Source organism: Camarhynchus parvulus, chromosome 10 (assembly GCF_901933205.1).
Source record: "Camarhynchus parvulus chromosome 10, STF_HiC, whole genome shotgun sequence".
Taxonomy (NCBI): Eukaryota; Metazoa; Chordata; class Aves; order Passeriformes; family Thraupidae; genus Camarhynchus; species Camarhynchus parvulus.
In genome coordinates this window covers 18,785,246-18,805,510 of record NC_044580.1, presented here as the reverse complement: position 1 = coordinate 18,805,510, position 20,265 = coordinate 18,785,246, and the positions used below count along the sequence as shown (strand labels likewise).

The following is a 20,265-nucleotide window of genomic DNA, read 5'->3' as shown; positions in this document are numbered from 1 at the left end:
TATTTTCTAGGTGATGAGAAGTTCAGTATCCTCAGCTGATGGGGGGATAGACTCCACAGCACAGGAGAAGCCAGTGAGAACAGAGACAACCAAGCTCTTGTTGCTCCAACACCCAGAATAGAGGGAAATTATAATCCCAGAGATAATAAAGAGGCTTTATTCCAGCTGTCAGTCAATCTGCCTCCACTCCTCACCTGCCCTCTGGAGAATACTTTTAAAGGCCACAGCCTTGTAGGTGATGATGTTTTATTACATCTCAAAAAGAAAGAGGGCAAAAGGAAAAAAAAAAAAAGACCAACACACAGAGGAATGCAGTTTCATTTGCAGTTTCCTGAAACCTGAGCAGAAAGTTTATAAAAACTTTGGGTTGTGTTTGGAGTTAGGAAGCAGAATGAGAAATCACTCTCCTTTTCCTCTTTCTGTTTGCTGAGCAGCACCACCAATCCCACAACCTTCCCTCCACTTCTCCCTGTTTTTTCCCCAGCAGCATCAAAGTTCCAAGCCTGGCTCTGTTGGCTTGGACCTAAATCAGCAAGTGAGGGGCTGAACAAGATCCTTCTTGTAGTTCACACACCCTCATTAAAAAAAAAAACCCCACAGGATTAAGAAAGAAATTTGATTCCCACTTCCTAAGTTTGAATTGTCTGAAAACTGCTGTTCCTTCATGTTAAAAAAAAAAAGAAAAAAAAAAGAAAAAGGAAAAGAAAGTAGAACACCCCCTCAACCTCTGAACATCAAAACAAACAGAAGATGTTTTCCCTAAAAAGCAGGGGCTGGTGGAAGGGAGGCAGGAGCCAGTCTGAGATGTTTTCCTCACTCGTGACCCTCACAGGGCCTGGGCAAGAGCAGCCCCAGGAGAGGCAGCCCTGGAAGCACCAAGGACTGGCTGCACAGCCAGAGGGGGGAAAAGGGACATGGCTGATGGGATTTGGGCACCTGCACACCAGGAATGACCAAGCCTGGGCACAGAGGGTCCCGGGGCAGAGTTTGTGAGGCCTCCCAGGAGCAGGAATTAGCAAAGGAAGCCCAGGAGAGTGGCCAAGGGCAGGCCAGGCCCGAGTCCCTTCATGCTGGTGGCTGAGCTCAGGGTGGGCATCACCCAGCCCAATCTCACTCCCAAACAATCCTGCCAGGTGCTTTGAGGCCTCCAGCTGTCCCAGGGCAGATGGACACCAGCCAGGAGACACCCCTGAGCGCTTCCTCACACCCAGCCAAGCTCCCCCTCAGCACATCACCCCATTCCCATGGCTACACCAACAGGAGCATCCCCCTTCCCCAGCCCAGCTCCACCATGCTGCCAAGCATGAAAAATTGCAGAAAAAGGCCAAATGGCCTCTTCCTTCCATCACTTCTCCCACTGGTGGCCAGCAGCAGCAGAGAGAAGCTAGCAGGCTGGAAAGCAGGGTGGGTTATTGCACAAGGAGGCTGAAAGTTTACAAAAGTAGCTTTATTGTACTGTTTCCCAATTTTAAGACCTAAACTCTGCATCCTTCACATTCTTTTTGATAGAGCTTTTTTTAAAGTGTGGTTTTAAAGCAAATACTTTGGAGGCAGCACTGGAGCAGGGCCAGAGGAGCTGGGCTGGGGTGAGCACATGAAGGACCTGTGATATTTTGTTTTGGGGAGGAATGTCACACTTCTCCTTCAGGCCAGGAGCACTTCATTCTGGAGACTGATCTGGCCAAGGAGGCAGAGCTACTCAGGAAAATTAATTTACTATTTCTTGTTGCTAAGCCTTGAAGGCCAGACCAGCAGTAGCCACGAGCCCAGAGCTGCCCCAGCAGCCAATCCTTTTAGATAACAAGCCAAACTCAAAGATGCCAAATGCCAACTTTGGGAAACATTAGCTTGGAAATCTTTGGTTTTCCACTCCAGCAGCTCGCCAGCACTGGGACAAGTTGCTGTGCCCCTGGGCACATACAGTTCACTGACCCTTGTGGGGGATTTATGGCCTCAAGTCCCACAGAACCCCTGAAACACCAGTTTCTGGTGCTGCATGACTTCAGCCGGGACCACACGAAATCCCAGCCAGCCTATTCCAGCAGGTGGATGGGGAGTCCAGGTGCCTTTGGATTTTGTCCCATTTTGCCACATATTCATGACCACTTTACATAGAGAGAGCTAACAGACTTTAATGACTCCATGATCACTTCGTCCCCAACCCATCCTTGTGGTTAAAAAAAAAAATAAATCTGAAAATCAAGAAACTCTGTCCCACAACTGTCCAATCCAAGGAACTTAATGATCCCTGTAAGAAAAATGTATTTTCACCTCCTTTCCCTGCAGGAAGGTGCATCAGCCTGGCTCAGAACCCACTCCTTGGCACGAGTCCCACCAGCCTGGGCTCATCTTTGCTTTCCAGCTTCCTCAGGTTACACCCAATTTCCTCCCACTTTCCCATCCTTGCCAGAGGAAAAGCTGGGCCTGGTGCTCAGGTTTCTGAGGGACATCAGAGTTTTAACTCCAAGGAAGCCAGGCCAAGCTCAGCTGGAGAGTTCCTGGACACTGGAGAAGCAGAGGCAGAGCTAAGCCAAGCTGGGTAATTACAACACAACCTCCTTCAAATCACCCCCCAAAGCACCACATCAGAAAAGTCTGGATGTACCAAAATGTCCATGTGCCCAAACACCCACAAGAGGCTCCAGCAACATCCTGATTTTCACACTGAGGGACCTCAACTCCACAAAACCAGCTTGGAGCTGCTCACAGACAGCCCCTCTTTCACAGGGGTTGAAAACCTCCAGCTGGTTTAGAGTAGGACCAGCCAAAATCAGATATCCATGGGGGAAAAGCAGCATCCATTTCTCAAAGTCCATATTTTTTTATTACCACCCTAACACCCAACCCACCAATGCAAGGAGCAACAGGGAAATGAAACATTTCCATCTCCTGCCCCAAGGCTGCATTACCCCTTGGCCCCCGTGTTGACTCCTAGGGATTTCCAAGTGTTTTACCATGTAGGGTTGGAAAGGCACTCAACCAGTGCCGTGTGCCTCGGATTGCTGCTTTCAGATGGACCACAGCTGTCTCCAGGAAACGAGGCAAAACCCAGCATGTCTTAAATGAAAAGTGTTTCTGACATGACAATATATTTTGCTTTTAATTCGTTTTTCGTCTCAGATTATGAGTTGCCAAAAGTTCTGCTGCCTGAACAGGTCCAACCAGCTTTCCCTGCATACCTCTCCTGAAACCAGCTCGGAATGGGAATGGTAATTATGTGTTGAGGGCAGAGGAGATCATTAAAATAAATGACTTGGATTCTGAAGCCTATAAACTGTCCTCCTCTGCAATTAAAGTAATTTCATATTTCAGTTCACTTTGTCACCTTGTCTATCTTTCCCCAAGTTGTAAATTAAGCTCAGGAAGGTTCATTAAAAGCCTGTGAAGTTCTCTGTAATAAATGAGATTTAGCATTGGCAGGAGGAGCAGATACAATGCACGAGTCACAGTCTGGGGGCTGCAAACCCCCTCGCTCTGGGCAGCTGGCACAAGGGCCACCAAGCTGGTGGCATTGGCCCCTGGCCTCACCTGAAACTGCCTCACTTGCCCCAGGAACACGTTAGAGAATGTTAATCTGCACCACTCAGATCCACCTCAGAGCAGGGATTTCACCACATCCCCCATCCACAGGGTCACAGGAGGAGTTTGTACCATAAACAACATGGAAACTGCATGGACATCTCTCCAGTCTCACCACTGGGAATGGGAGACCCGGGAACGTTGAAAGGCATTGGGATGCACAGTGGCATTAATGATGGATGGCTGCACTGCTTAAGTGAAGCCTGAGAGAGGGCTTGAGCAGGATAATGGGACCCTCAAAGCACCAACTAAAATGACATCGGTCACTGGCCCTGTCCATAGCAAGGGGCTGGAACTGGATGATCTTTAAGATCCCTCCCAAACCAAACCATACCATTCCAGGATCCTATTCCTGCTGGCTTTGTGTGACACCTGGTTGAGGCCACAAAGGTGGCACGAAAGGCCCAGGTTCTCCAAGCTGGATGCCAAAGCTCCCCGAGCATCCCTCACTGCCTGGAGGAGGAGCGGAGGCCTCGGCCCTCCTCTGCCCGCGCTGTGGGAGTCCAGAGTAAACATTTGCCATCCCTGGCCCAGCTCATTCATGCCACCACAACACATCCCTTATTGTGTGCCGGACAAGCCGTGCTGTGTGGGCTCTGCCCGGCCTTTCCAGGAGCCCCTGGTGCCACACCGCCCCGGGGCCGCATTCCGCCCGTCCCCGGCCATAGTGGCGCTTTGTCACGGGCCGGACACCACAGCGGGCCCGAGCAGGCCGTGCCCACAGCCCGGCCATGCCCACAGCCCAGAGCCCATGCCAGCAGCCCGGCCGTCGCTGCCGTGGCACGGCCCCGCGTGGGCAGCGGCCATGGAGGAGCCAAGACCCCGCCAGCCCTGGGAAAGAAATGCCCACGGGTCTGAATGGAATCCCAGCCGCGGGCTGGCAGCGTGTCCCCGGCATTTATTGTTCCAGCACAAGGGCTCTTTGGGGAGAGGAGCTCCGGGGAGGCCTCTGCGGAGAGATTAGATCGGTTCCTGCTTGACTCTTGAGATAAAACTGCCCCTGGCGCCGCCTTTGTGTGCTCCGGCCCCCACAGCAGGGAAAATGAGCCCACAGTTTGCAAAAAGGGACATTCTCCCCATGGTGACAGCCAGGCTGCGGCTCTGGGGTGGCACCGAACGGTCATGGCTCAGCTAGAGCAAGGGTGACAGCACTGGTGACATCTGAACCATCTGGGAATCCCTCCTGGGAGAGGGGACAGGAGCTGCTGGGAGAATGCTGCAGCCTACCCTGCTGCTCAGGGGGACAGTGATTCAGAGGGGATTGCTCAGGAACATCAAGGTTTAGTTACTTTGGAGCAGTCGCAGGGGTGACGGAGCTGGGTAGTTCCTACTCAATACATCAACCTTTTTCCTTATCATGGGTCACTAACAAGGCGGTGATAAATAATTTCAGCCATTTCTTTTCTGTAAAACCGGCACATCACTGACCTCCTCCATGGAGATCCATCACAAAACCCACTTGAGAGCTATTTCTTGGCTCTACCCCGCAACTGACCCTGTATTTAGCGCACACTGATGGAAGAGAGCACACATCATCTGGGAAACACCAGCCCCACACCACCAGTTCAACTCCAAGCCTCTGCAGGGCCCACAGAGGCAGAAGGACATGAGATGAGACCAAGAGCAGCAAGTCCAGAGAGCAGAGCCCTGCCAGAAGCCTGCAAGATCCATCTTGCTGCCACCCACCCCAGCACTTATTTTCTGCTTTCATGGTTTTGCCATTAAAAGCAATTACAGCCCAGTCATATTCACAGGGCACCCCGATGAATTCATCAAAGCCGGGGCTCCACACAAGCCCAGCTCAAAGCCACGACACTTCCCTGGGTTCCTGGGGTGAACCACGGGGAGCTTGGATGTCTGCAGAACAAAAGCCCTGCACAAAGAATTCCTGCCCGACTTGAACGGCAGCCCCGGGTGCTGATACAGTCTCAAACGCAGTAATTATGGCTGGCTTTGAAGCCTAACGTGTGCAGAGTGCACTTTCCACACCTATTTCACCCAAACGACAGCACTTACCTCATCCCCGGCGTACCTGCTCCTCCGGAGCCCTTTGTAGTCCTGCCAGGGCCTCTCATTTCTGCTCTCAAGTGCTGCCGCTGCTTCTGGAACGGGAGACAGGGGGAAATGCAAAATGAAAAAAGGCTGCCCTGAATTACAGCTTGCATCTCCATGAGAAAGCCTTTATTACATTATTTTGACCCGCTTGATGAGGGGAAATTAAAGGATTAAGTTTCCAAATGGGTGTCTATTGTGTCCAGCCCTGGCTCATCCTTGACCTGCCATCCTGAAGGACCTTTCACTCGCAGGCCTTCTCCCATGTCCTCTCCAGCCAAACCCTCTGTTTGCTTTGTCAGTGCCACTCAGATAAATCCAACCCAAGTCCTTGTGGAGATAGAGAGCTCTTGCCATCTTACCATGGAAGAGCAAAGCTGAATATCTAAGGTGGGCTTTCCCAACATCAGCCTTGCAAGACAGCAGCCAGACACAGAAATCCCCCCTGCCAAACCCCCAAGGCGATAAGGAAGGTAAACTAACTCGGAGATAACATCAGAAAGCCCAAATAGCTCCGAGCTGGTGAAGAAGCAAAGCCTGTTTGCCCAAGAAAATGTTCCAAGGATATCCTAAAGATGGCCTCAGCCACGTGGGGCTGAGTGTCAGCAGTGGAAATAAGCTCTGCAGGGCAGGCACACAGCACCAGAGCCGGGCTCAGCAGCCTCTGCACAGCAGCACAACCCAAATTCCCTTCCCAGAGCCTGCTCAGGGCCAGCTGATCCCACCACACTCTGCTCATCCCCACCCAGAGCACGTTCACACACACGGGGTGGCCTCAGCAGACAAGGTACAGGAGATAAAGTTCCTTCATCAGATAAAACAGGACAGATAAATTTGGTATATCTCGTTCTCCAGGAGCTGGAAGAGTCCTTCACAAAAGGCTTGGCACCCACACACAGCCAGGGCCACCAGAAAGGGCAGGAGGTGACACACAGACCCTCAGGGAAGGAGAATTTTGGGATTCTGGTTAAAAAAGAGCATCACACAGCCCACAGCTGGTGCTGGCAGAGGAGTGCAGTGCCCACCTGGCACGGGTGCAATGAGCAATGTTGTGTCTGTAAAGCTCTGACAGCACTGGTGGCAAAGGAACCACACAACCCCTGCAAGCATTTCAGATTTGTTCTGGCCCCACAGAGCCCTGGTTAGGAACAAATCCCACAAGGGTTTTCCCTATCCAGGCTGATGCCTGGCAGGGCTAAGAGGTGCCCAAAGGCTGCTTTGGGGCTGCACCAGCTGCTCTGGTTGTGAGCACAGCAAATGTGCCAGGGCAGCTGTGCTCAGAGGGCCAGGACCCTGCAGGGCTCAGGCAAGCACAGAGGGCACAACACTCTTTCCAAAAACAAGAAAGGGAATTTGAGGGAAAAGCCCATAAATCCCTATTCAAATGGAAAGCCCTCCCAACAGTTTGTTCTTTTTTCCTTTTTTTTTTTTTTTCTACACTGGGTTTTTGATGATGTTCAGAAGGGCAGAATCACTTGGGTTGGAAGGGACCTTAAAACTCTTCTCATTCCAACCCCTGCCAGGGGCAGGGACACCTTCCATGAGCCCAGGTCATTCCAAGCTCCACCAACTGCCACAAATTATAAAGAAAACAAAACAGATGCTCTTCAGTATCATCATATGTCCCCAGCATTAACAGCACCTGGCACATTAATGAGTCTGATTAACAGAAATGCTGCCCATCCATCACTACTTGGCTCTACATTTTCAAGTCCTCATTGATGTTTGGATTTTAGAGCATATTTAAAACCCCCTCCTCCTAACCCCATACACCAAGCACAAAGTGACTTATTCCAAGTAGAAAAATAGCTCTGAGGCACAGCTTGGTTTAACATTTTAGGGATGACACCTTGAGCCATAAGAAGTCATCTCTGCTCCCCAAAGCAGCTCCCATCCCTGCAGCTCTAATCCACACCGACCAAAAAAGTCCTCTAGGTGTCTATCAATACAATTCCAGCCTTAATTACAGAACACTACTAAGTAACACCATTGTTCCCTGACAAAGCCTGTCGAGTTATTTATTAGGGAAGGATTTGGCAAATTGAGCCAAACTGCCAAAGCTTTGATAAACGGAACAATTCAGCCTCTTTGAACACTTTCAGTTACAAATTTCTCCCACCCCACCAGGGCAGAAGTGCCTTTCCCCCTCAGCCAGTGCTGGGATGATGATGACATTCCCGAATGGAATCACTGGTGGCTGATGCACTCAGCATCCCATGAGGAGTCCTGCAGTGACTGTCAGGAAGACAAGTGGAAAAGGCTGGATTTCCCTCCCTGCACTGCCCAGGACAGGGTGGACCCTGATGGGCAGCTCTGCTTCCACACAAGGAACTGTTCTGCACTGCCAACAGCTAATTCCTAAGCAAATTCTTTTCAAATGTTAATTACAGTCCAACATGCTTGAATTTTACTGACCCCATCAAATTTGACAGGCAACTTCTCATGTTACCCAGAGCCACTTAAAAGCAAAATCAAGCTGAATATATCTTCAGGCTAAAATATTTGTTAGTCTAAAGCCCTGCAAGCTTCAACCATAACCTTGCAATTTCCCTTGCATGTATCTCTGTTGATAACAGGTTCAGGACAGCAATTACGGGGCTTGTAAACACAGGCAAATCTCAGGTCTCAGGGCCAAAGGCTGGAACCAGAGCGTGTCTGGTGCTCAGAACACTGGAACTGATTGTGCTCAGTGACACACAGACAAAGGATTTCCCTCCTAGATCAAGGCAAAGTACGAGATAAGAATTTGCCTGAAGATCAGGCAATAATATTTTTAAGAGGATGCTCTTGGAGTCAAATCTTTGCTCTTTTAGGAGCCAAAACCCCACAGGGTCAGGCACCTTCCCTGGAGAGCATGGAAGGGGCAGACAGAGCATCCTTTTGGCATTGTACTTGTTAAACAAAAAAAAAGTAAAAAAAAAAAAAGCTCCAGCCACCTGCCCGTTTGCCACCAGCATCTCCCTGGGCTGTGAAGATTCCATGGGGAAAATCCTGCAGGAAATACAGGGGGTAACCAGGACCTAACAGTTCTGAGATTTAAATCCATTAGAGTGCCCAGGGACTCTCCAGTGCTGTACAAACAGGACAAGAAGTCTCTCCCAGTCTGACAGCAGCAGGTGGCCCAGTCCAAACTGGTCCAGATGGGCCCTTCCCATTCCTCAGCATGGCCACACAGGCAGCTCTCCCACCACAAGCCCCAGCATCACCCTACAAACCCCAAAATGCCTCCAGGACTGTCCACATTTGACACTCCTCCCACCTGCCAAACTGAGTGCCAGAATTTCCCTCCTCCTTTCCCCATCTTTGGAAGAAGCTCCTTTGTGCAACCACCCCAAAACCACCCTGTGACCCCGAGGCTCACCCAGAGCTCCCCACACTTCTGGGGTGCCTCCAAAGCCTGTCCCCTGCTCAGGGTGCCAGATCAAACCCCAAAATCCAAACTGCAGGCATCCCCTGTGCTTCACCCACATCTTTCACCCTTCCACAGGACAAAGGTCTCTGCTGCTCCCCCAAAGCTCCATAATTCTGACAGATGCAATAAAACCCTGCCCAGAGCAGCCCAGCAGCTGAAGTGAAGTGAGAATTCCTCATGGAAATCCACAGCTGACAGGGGTTTGGGAGCAAACAGGACAGGATATCCCTGGAAGCAGCTCCTCTGACTGCCAGCTGCAGATCCCTCCATTCCCAGTTCTCCATCACTGGGGTTCATGTGAGGCCAGCACGAGCTGCTGCCCCATTCCCAGGGCTCTCCCACCCCGAGGGCAGCACAGGGAAGCTTTTCCTGCTGCCATCCATCCCCACTTCTCTTCACTCCCATCTTCTGGGAGGTAAGAGCTGCAGGTAACTTCCATGACCTTCATCAGTCAGGTTTCTCCTGGTGATGGGCAGAGCCCAAGCAAAGCTCCTGATCCCAGAGCCCAGGAATGCTCCTCTCCCAAAGGGAAAAGCACCAGCTTCTGTGAAATGGAGATTATTTTTCCCCCCAGCATTCCCAAAGGCTGGTGACCAACATCTGTCAGGAATCCCACCAGCTCCAGGCTCTGCAGCACAGCTCCAGCCAGGACTCCCATCTCACCCTCCCCATCTGATCAGGAAGAATTCAAACCATCTGCACAGTCACTGGCTGTGTGCTAATGGCAACTGGCAGAACACGTTCCTGTTTTATCTCAGAGGCTTCTGGTCTCAATGTGAGGTGTTGGATCCATCACCAGAGCTTCCCACCAGGCTTCCTGCGCTGCCTGTCACTGCACAGAAAAGCTTTTCCCACCAAAAGGGCAGCCCAGCCCCTCCTCTGCACACCCCCCAGCCAGGCTTTGCTCTGCCCCCTCCATGGGGAGATGTTTGGAAGCATCAGGCACTCAATGCTTTGCCTTCTGATCTCCCCAAAATCCAATCCCAGCCTAAAATCCCTCCAGGCCCTAAAGGACAACTGATGACATCAGCCCAAACGGATTTAAATAAGTTATTGCAACTTGCACACGGAGGTGTGGCCTGAAAATGGCATTTTTGGCTCTCTGACAGGAAAAGGGAAATGCAAACCATGAGATGCCTTTTTTTTGAAGCTTGATAGGAACGAATTTGGGAGTGGTTTATCAGACATATGCACGGCACGTGGCCTCTGGGTTTTCCCGTGGCTGAATCCTTTCTTGAGGTTTCTGGTTGGGGCTGAGCAGCCTTTGAAGCTGCTGGCTGAGGCTGCTCAGCAGGAGGAAACGTTCAGGACCCAGAACCTGGGGGAGCTGAACCCATTCTGTCAGGGGAAGCCACATCAGACACATCCCAAACGCCACTTCCATCATCCCTCAGTCCTTCAACACAGGATGTCTCTGCCACCAGCACAGGGAGCACTGTCCTTGTGCCAGAGTCCCTCTCTGTGCACTCCATGCCTTTATCCAAGCCTCCTCAAAGACAGCAGGGTTTCCTCAAGTTCATTTCCAAAAGATTTTTCAATGCTGACCGCAAGTGAAACAGGCCAAGAACTCCCCAGATTTATTCTGGCTGGTTTAAGTGTGAGAAGTACGGAAGTTTCCAGTTTCCAAGCTGTCCTTGCTCACCCACTGAGCTAAACAGGTTTGTAAAGGAAAAAAAAATAAATTAAAAAATCAGGATTTCAAGTCCAGCACTGCCACAGCTCAGGAGGGGTGATCCCACCTCTCCTGCCCACACCCAAGAGCTCCATCCGAGCAGAGCTGGTGGGCAATACCCACGGTGCTTTTCACCAACCCTGCCCTGAACCACATCAATCTCCTGGCCCATTTCCCCTTATCTCCTGCCCCATTTATTCCATACCCAGTCTGCAACCAAACACCTTCAGGCACTCCTGCTACTCAAGGGTTAACATATTTGCTGCTCACACACCTGATGGGGTTAAGACAGAGGCTTTGGTGCTGATTAATCATTAGCAGTTTCCTCAGCATTATTAAAAAAACCATTCACACCCAAGCAGCTGCTCTAAGAGCCTTTGTGGTGCTTTAAGTAGTGAAACATCACAAGTGCAAAAGGAGCTTTTTTGGGAAAATTTAAACTGGATTAAACTCCCTGCAGGGCCACCTCAGGTGCAGCAAAGTTGAGCTGAGATAATGCACCTTGCAGCACAAGGCTGTTTGCTCCAGGAGGGACTTTGCACATGGATTCTCATAGTGATCTCTGCATAAAAATGCTGGGAAATTGATGTTGTAATCAATTGCTGGGAAATGTTATTGTTATCAATAACAATATATGATATTGTTATATCATCGTTATATATTGTTATATATAGTTATAGAAATTGTTATATAGAGTATCAATAACAATAAATCATATTGTCAATTTGATATTATCAATTTGACAATTTATATTGTCAATTGATATTATCAAATTCTGGAAAATGTCTTTTTTTGTATTGTTATTGTTAGTATTTTTTCTTTTTTGTATTGATATTGTTACCAAGGACATTCCTGGCCTCCAAGTACAAACCTTGGCTCCAAAGGGGACCTTCAGCATCCCTGCAGGAGCAAAAGCATCTCAGTGGATTAATTCTCATGATAAAGCTCTGTCAGTGCTGGAGCTGAATTCCATGGGAGACTCTTTGCCATTTTTAGCAGACAGATGGGTCTAAAAAGAAAAATCCTTTTAAAATCTCTTTGGATCATTAATACAACTTTACACTTCCTGAAGGCTTTTCTGGGGCACCTTCAGAGAGCTGTGTGGGTACATTGCAAACAAATGGGCTGGAAAGTTGGGTGTAACCTCCATCCTGGCAGGGATGGTTCTAAAAAAAGGGCACTTTGCCCCTCCAGTGCCACAGACTGCACACCAGGACAGAGCTGGAACATTTACCTGTCCCTACAGGCACGGGGAAAAGGAGGTGACTGATCTTATGAAATCTGCTAATTAATGTTTGTGATGATTCCGAGATGAGAGTCCCTAATTATTTCACAGCACACCCAGTTCCTTATCAAGGGACCTGCTCATAACCCCACAGCCCAGAACACTGCTCTGCTTTCATCCAGCCCCTTTCCAGCCCAATTTGGGAGTGCCCATGCTGATGCAGTGCAGAACATTTCTTCTTCAAGCCAAACCCTTGAAGAGCAAATCAGGGTTTTAGAGCCCAGCCTAGGCAGGAAGGTAAAACCAAATTCAAAATGCAAGATATGCTCTCTATGAAGAGCACTGGGACCACTGATCCCATCTAAAGCCACCAAACTCCTTCACAACCCCTTTATCCCCAGCCTGGTGGCACTGGCAGCAATTCCATTGTGGTGTCTGCCCTGGCATCCTTGGAAAACCTGACCAGCTCCAACCCCAGCTGTTCCAGCAGAGCCTGGAGCAGCTCCAGAGCGTCCCAGCAGGGACAGAGCCCATCCCTGCCTGGCATCTGCTGGAGCTGCCAAGGGGGGAGGGCAGTGAGCAGGATCCTGCACAGGGAACATCACAGGTGGGCTCCCAACCTTCTCCATGCTCTGGGAACATGGGATGGACACAGCAGCCAGGTGATTTTGAGGGAAAGGTGGTTGCTCAGGTGAAGTTCCTCACTCCCAATTAATTTTTCTTGCACTGCTCAGAACACCTCTCCCTCTGCTCTTGGGAAAAAGGCAGCATCAGATTTTCCAGCAGGACAAGCCCTGTGTGGCAGGAACGTTTTCTTTCAGCAGTGTGCTAAAGAAGTGCAAAGGGTCACGGGAGCTCTGGGATGACATCAGCCTCTTTACTATTAATCCTGTGTTGAATATTATCCAGGAGAGAGTAATTTTTAATGGGGCCCTGGTTCTTCTTGTTTAAACTTGCACATACCTGAGCTACTTTTAGGCCTAAACCCACTGAAAAGAAAATAATGCAGCTTGGCTTTAGTGCAAGCAAGAGAAGTGCTAATTCCACCTTCTTTTATCTCCACATTTACTCAGTAGTACAGAGTAAATAGACCAAAATGGAGATTGTTACATTAAGGCACACCTAATAATACTACACCATCCTTAATGCCAATTAACTCTGGGGCCTTTCAACATTGCACTCACTCAGAGCACCCTTAGATAACACAGCTGATAGAGGAGGTGAAAAAAGTGGTCTGATCAGCAGCAGTGGGGAAAGCTGAGCTTCCAGGAGCAGAATGAAAGCCTTTCTCCTGGCAGCACACAGAATTTTTTGTCCTGCAGCTCTCCAGGGCTTTATCAATCTCTAACCCATTTCCAACCCCTCCACAGTGTTATTAAATACAAGAGATGAGCCCCAAGCTGCAGGAAAGGGATTCAGGAACCCAGTTTTGGTGCTAATCCCAGATTTACCAATAAAGCTGGGTGTAAAGGAGCTGAGTCCCTGTGCTAGGCTTGCCCAGAGTCACAGAATCACAGCCTGGTTTGGGGAGGAGGGGACCTCAGGAATCAGCTCATTCCACTCCCTGCCATGGGTAGGGACACCTTCCACTGCCCCAGCTGCTGCAAGCCCTGTCCAGCCTGGCCTCTCAGCTGGCAGTGAGGAGAGGGGGGAATCAGGAATCCTGCCCCCAGCATAGCCCAGAGTTCTCTTGTTCCACAGGAGCAGAAACTGCCAAAGGAGCCACAGCCCTGTGTGTGAGCAAGGCACCAAACTCCAGACACCAGAAATGGGTTTTCCCTGCCAGGATGGAGGTTACACCCAACTTTCCAGCCCGTTTGTTTGCAGTGTACCCACACAGCTCTCTGAAGGTGCCCCAGAAAAGCCTCCAGGAAGCGTAAAGTTATATTAATGATACAAAGAGATTTTAAAAGGATTTTTTTTAGAACCATCTGTCTGCTAAAAATGGCAAAGAGTCTCCCATGGAATTCAGCTCCAGTGCTGATGCCCAGTGACACAGCTGGACACCAGCAGCAGTGCCAGCAGAGGAGACCCTGGTCCCCATGGCTCCTTCCACACATTCCTGCTCCCAGACAAGCCCAGGATGCCCAGAGCTGAGCAAGAGGAATCCCCAGCCAAGAGGGGAAATCAGAGCTGACAAGGAGGAGGCTGCAGGGCCTGAATGCTCCTCAGTCAGAGAGGGAGTTTTTAATTTTCATGCTCTAAATTAAGTCATCATTGGTTATTCCTGAGATGGAAGGTATGATCTCCCTTTCTAAATATACACCTGGAAGGCTGCCAGGGGAACACAGCCTCCAAAACCAACAGGCAATGCAGCCTGGAGGAGAGGAGAAGCCTTCAGAGACCTCGGGAGCTGCTGGAAAGGTTTTCCACAGCAGGGAGAGGAAACCTTGGTTGGACTGTGGGTCAGGAGAGCCCGTGGTCCTGAGCAGAGGAGCAGGGAGGAGCTGAGGAGGCAGAGCAGCCCTGAAGCTCAAAGGAGCTGCAGAGGGCTCCTGGCATGGTGAGATGGTCCTGAGGAGGACGGGGAGGAGTTGGAGCTGCTCTGGATGAGCTCAGCTCCTTTCAGAGCTGCTCATGGCAAGGCCACAGCTGGCTCTGGCTCCCCAGGGGGACAGGAGCTCTCTGACAGGCTCCAGGCTGGGACAGAACCCACAGGAGGAAGACCCAGGAGCCACATCCCAGGATACACCACACCAGGGGCAAGGCAGTGCTGTGGGCACTGCAGGAGGCCCTACAAAACAGAACTCCCAACTTCGTCCTTGCTCATCAAGCCCAAAGAATGATGATTAATCAGGGGAATGATCACTAATGGAACCACCCTACAGGGACCCTGAAATTCTAAATACCACCTTCATTTTACAACTCCTTAAAAAGAAGACTTGCCTGAAACCAGATTTAGGATTTGGACCATAGTCCATTATTTCCCAGTTTATCAAACTGGGGCATGGCTCACTCCAGATTTCCTATCACAGAAGCTCCCCCCTTCTGTGCTGCCAAAAAGCTTCTCCTCCACACTTGAAAATGAATTAATGTAATGAATAATGCATTCATACTTCCATTTTAAAAATGATTCTTCCAAATGACGGCTGGACTTCTGAAAGACTGTCCCAAACCTAGGTAAGAGACAGGGCCACTCCAGCTGCCTGCTAACGGGGTGTTAAATGATCCCAATTACAAGTGCTGCAATGTCACATCTTTAGCTCCGTAACAAGCAGCAAAATCTTGGCACGGCTTTTGGCCAAAGGCAATTGCTTATCAAAGCCAGTGCCAGAGAAGAATGATTACTATTTCCTAATGCATCAGAGGAATGCTGCAGTGGGATGCAGAGCTTCATTAGCCAGAGACAGGCCCTTTGTGGTGGCGTGGCTTCCACCGTGGCAGGGAGGTCTGCGGGAAGAGGCTCCTGTTGGAAGGAGAGGAGCAGAGCCCAGCCAGGGCCACAGGGCCGTGTAAATTCACTCCCTGCTCCTCCTGATTTGTTTAGAAAGCTCAGGGGTTCGTGTTCACCGAGCTGAATTCAGAGAGAGGCCAGCAGCAGCATGGAGAGCATTTCTGAGTGGAGGATTTATGGAATTACGGAATCCTTTAGGCTGGAAAAGACCCCTAAGGTCAAGTTCAGCCATTAGCAAACACCACCCAAAGCAGCGTGGCTGCAGGAGGAGCCAGCCAAGCTGGGATGGGGATCCCAAGGGCTGCTGCTGCCTCCAGCACCAAGCTCAGCCCCACCTGAAAAAGGAGGGATGAAGATCTGCTACCCTGAGCAACACCCAGACCTTTGCAGGATACACAGCACACCGATTTATCCTGTTTGGAGGGCCAGGAGCACATCAGGATTGCTCTAAGTGCCACAGACTCTCAGATTTAGGGATTTAGATTTGTCTGGAAATCCTGCAGCACTCAGGCAGCCCTGCATCCCAATCCTGCTGGAACCTGGATAAGCAGAGTCTGCACTGAAGGGAAAAATAACACGGGGGGAGGAAGAAAGTCAGCTGAACTTTGTTTAACCCCACAACGAGTGCAAAGGGATTTCTTATTTTCTTCCCTCTGGTTTGTCCATCCCTAATTAGTATCTCAGAGAAAGCCATGTTGGAGTTGTGTAACCCCACCAGAGCGGGGAGGCTCGGCCAGGACTGCCTGGGGTTGCAGAAATTCAGAGTTTTTGCTCTGTCCTCCCAGCACTTCTCCCAGGCCAGACCACGGGGTGTGCCAGGGACCAAACTGCCAGACATCACAGCACTCTCTGGCCCAAAAAGTCCTCAAAGGGTGACCAAAATTGGAATGTCTGGAGGCTGGAGCTCCCTGGCCAGCAGCCAGCAGTGGGAACATGCTGGATTGGACCAGGCAGGAGGGATAAGGACTTCACCATCCAAAGGTTGGCCCATAAAAGATGTAACCACAGCCTGCAGCTCCCAGTGGGGACAATTCCCCCACGTTTTGTCCATTTAATCTCAAGTTTGAGGAGCTCAGCTTTGGAAGTTTTACCCACCCCAGGCACAGCACCTTGAGGGGCAGGAGACTGAGATGGAGAGGGAAGGATGCAACCCCCTCTCCATCCCAAACCCCAGGGCCAGCAGCTCTCTCAGGGGATGCAAATATCAACTCTCAACCACCAAAGATCAAGATTTCTCACCCCAATGGGTATTTATCAGTGCTTCCCAGGAGCTCTGAGGCAGGGAACTGTGGACACTGCCTGGAAAGCTTGAGAAAGCTGAAGCTGGATTTTAAGGGCTATTTCCCGGCACTGGGTATGTCAGGAATATTCATTCATAACGGTCAATTCACACCAAAAATCCCAGACTTGCCATTAGATATCCACTGTAGAAGTCAGGCCTAAGAGCTCAACCAGGCCAAGGAACAAAATCAGTGCTGAATGATCCATTATCCAGCCAAGGGAGTTAAATAAAACCACCGTGACTTCCTAACAAGCCAAAATATGAGACTGCTCACACAGAAATCTTTGATCCTGGAGGACAACAAGTGCTTAAAAGGAATCTCATCCATTCACCAATTCCTCCCACTCATGGGCTACCAAACCTGGCCAGGACATTCCTTTGTGGAGAGATGAAGATTTTACACCAGATGTTGGAGACTGAGCTTCAGAGCCCCTCAGAGCCTGGCTCACCAGGACTTGGTGCTGCCTGGAAGGTTCCAGGGGTGTCCCCAGCCCACATCCCCCCAGAGCACACCCACCACAGCAGGGCTCACAGCTGGCTGCTCCTGGAGCCACCAACAGCCAGAGGAGGAGGCTCCTTGGGAGGGATTTACTCCAAAGGAGACACATCCTTCCTGATAATGTGTTCCAGGTTCCTTTTCCCTGCTCACATCTGGGCTGTATTTCTAGGTAGCCAATTTAGCTCCGTGGTTCCACACATGGCACTGCAGCATCACCCTCCCTGCTCAGAGAAAACCCTTCCTCTGCTAAGAATCAACCCCCAGCAGCTCCTAAAGCTCGACAAGGAGTGGCCAACATGAAGAAACAACAGAGCAGGGGGGAGGAAAAAGGAATAAAACACAGAATGAAGCGGTGTGACAGCTCTGGAAAAAAGCAAGCAGCAATGATCCCGTTTGTATAAGATATTCCGAGAGCCGGTGTCAGTCCATCATGGTTTGTATTAAAGCCAGATGGAGATCATCTCCTCTTCAAAGAGAAGTGGCTGTAGTTGTTACAGTCGGCCAGCTGGTTCTGAGCTCCCCTTTTCCCTGCAGTGTAATATATCCCGTGCTCGTTGGAGCTCACGTCCCATGGAATATCTGTGCAATTTGTAACCAGCACACAATGCGGCTCAGCTGTAATTCCATAAATCACCCCGCAGCCTCCGTTTGAGAATAAATCTTCTGATGGCTCTGCCTTGCAAAGGACCAAGCAAAGGTTTGAAAGGGTTTGGGTTTTTTTGTTTTTTTTTAACTCCCCTCGCCTTTCGAAAGGAAAAGAGATTCAAAGACATTTGCAAAATCCACAAGGGGTCAGTGTCTTGGCAGAAATCCTCCTCCAGCGCTGAGGAACACAGGCATGGCCCCAGCTCCAGGATGTTTTTAATACTCCGAGACAAGGGAAGGATTTGTGGGGGCAGGGGGTTGATTTTGATGTTTCTCCCTGCCTCCTTTTTTAATGAAAAAAAGCAACTCAAGCAGCAATTCTGCTTTGCTGCACTGTTTTTCTGCTTCGGCACGAGTGACCTCTGAGGAGTGGGAGAGCCCTGGGGGGGGATGCTGACCTTGGACCTGCCCTGCTCAGCCAGGGGGAGGCTGGGGCCAGGCAGGGAGGGGGCTCAGCCCCAGCAGCTTTCCCAGGGCTCAGAAACATCCCCTGTGGGGCCAGGGTGGTGCCACACAGGGACAGTGGGGTCACAGCCCCTCCACACTGGAGCAAGCTCAGGGCGCTCCCAGTGTCACCCCCACCGTGCCTGGGGACACCACCCAGGCAGGATGGAGCAAGGTGAGGCTGCACAGCAAAGTGAAAAGGGTCAGCAACACCCCAAAGCTCAGCCCAAACCCACATCCCACCATGGGGCTGGTGCACACACAAAGCCTCAGAGCCCTAAGTAAAGCCCAGCCCCAAATCCTTCCCTCTCCTGATACCAAAAGCAGGTCTAAAGGAGGGATAGAAACTACAGCACCTTCAAGGTCCCTTCCAACACAACCCAACCCATCCTGGGGGCACAGAGCATTTCCCAGCCCTTCTCTAAACAATGGCCCCACAGGTGTTTCTAAAATAAATAAAGAACATGTCCAGTGCTGCTGCTGAAGCTCATTCATGACCACATCAGAAGTAGGCTGAGCTTCCCAGGCCCATCTGCTGCATTTTCCTGCCCACATGGAGGATTCAGGGCTGTGTTCTGATTTTCCCCTGACTCAGGGGCTGCTGCTCCAAGAGGTGATGCCCAGGGGCTCACAAGCCTTGACTTGGTCTCCCTTTCTCAGGTGTGTGGCACCAGATCAGCCAAAGGCACAGGAGGGGTCTCTGAGGGGGGCTGGAGGTTGGTGAGAGAGGAAGGATTGCCCAAGTCTTACTCAAGGAGCAGCTCTGACCTCCCACCCTCCCTCTACACACCGCCACTTACTTATCTTGGAGGAAACATTTCACAACATCACATTAAAAAAATTCTTTTACATTTAATAAACCAAAGTTTATGACCATTAAGCTGCTATCAAAAGTATTCTGGAAATCTCATCTCAGCTTGTCTAATTTCAGGCTGAAAAGCTCCAACCACACTGGTTAACTCCAAAAATCACCACAGAACCCCTTTCATCTTGCTTGATCCCAGCTCATGTGCACATTTCTGTGAGAGGTTTCCTAAGCACAAATTCAAGGCTATCAAGTTTTTTTTTAAAGGGAAAAGCAAAGCTGAGCTCAGTTCCCATCAGGGCATCTCACATGAAGCCACCTCAGGTGCTGGGAGGCTCCTGCCCAAGTTCCTACAGCTGCACTGCAATCCCCCAGGTTACTGATCCCAACAGCAGCAAAAATCCTGCTCCTTTAACCCCAGCTGGGCCATAGCTCCAGTTTCAGGGATTGATAAAACTGGGGAGAGGAAGAAAGTTCTGCCATCACATTGCCACAGATGGAGGGCAACGTCAGATGTTCCCTCCAGCCTTTCTGGAGAGCAGAGCTTGGATCCTACCAGGGATTTCTCAGCCAACACAACCAGCTGGAGGAGGGGAGGATTTGCCCACAAGCAGAGGGGATCTCATGCAGCAGAAACACAACTCAGCAGGGACTTTCCTGTGGGAGGCTCAGAAAAGTAGAACAGCCTCTGTGACCATCCTCATGTACCTGCGCCTTCAGATCCAGCAGCAAACCTCACACCCAGAAATCCACACCTTGGGCAGTTCCAAGAAGCAATAATGGGTTAATTATGGACTTGCCAAAGCTATTTTTAACTGCTGCTGTGACAGAAGAGCTGCAGAAGCTGCTCCAGCACCAGCTTCCCTGGGCTGATGGTCCCACTCCATCCCCACCATGAGAGCTGCACCAAGGGCTGGCTCAGAGTCCTCAGAAGAAAGAGAAAAACATGCTGAATTCCCCAGCATTTGAATCACGGAAGTGTTTGCCAAGAATGGGCCTCCCTCGTTCCAGTTTCATAATTCCTCAATGCTCTCAGCCCCGCTCAGACCCCGTTTGGGTAATAATTAACTGTTCCCAGCACAGCTCCAGCTTGGCACACAGGCCTTCCAAATTAACAGCACTGAGGAGTTTATTTCTGTTAATTATACTGTTTTGGAAGGAGAAGAGGAAGGAAAGCAATTTCCAGAGACATGTGGGGGTTTTCTTCTCACCCTTCCCCCCGGCATCCTTCGGGAGAAGGCGCTTCACGCCCACCA

The 20,265-nt window shown here is 50.4% G+C and overlaps 1 long non-coding RNA gene across 1 annotated transcript in view; it reads right to left on the bottom strand.

Annotated features, from left to right (window-relative positions):
- LOC115907572 overlaps positions 1 to 20,265 on the bottom strand; it is a 63,458-nt gene that overhangs the window by 38,094 nt on the left and 5,099 nt on the right. Inside the window, exon 2 of the long non-coding RNA XR_004061050.1 lies at positions 5,596 to 5,681. This is a non-coding gene — a long non-coding RNA (uncharacterized LOC115907572). The remainder of the gene's footprint in view (positions 1 to 5,595; positions 5,682 to 20,265) is intronic.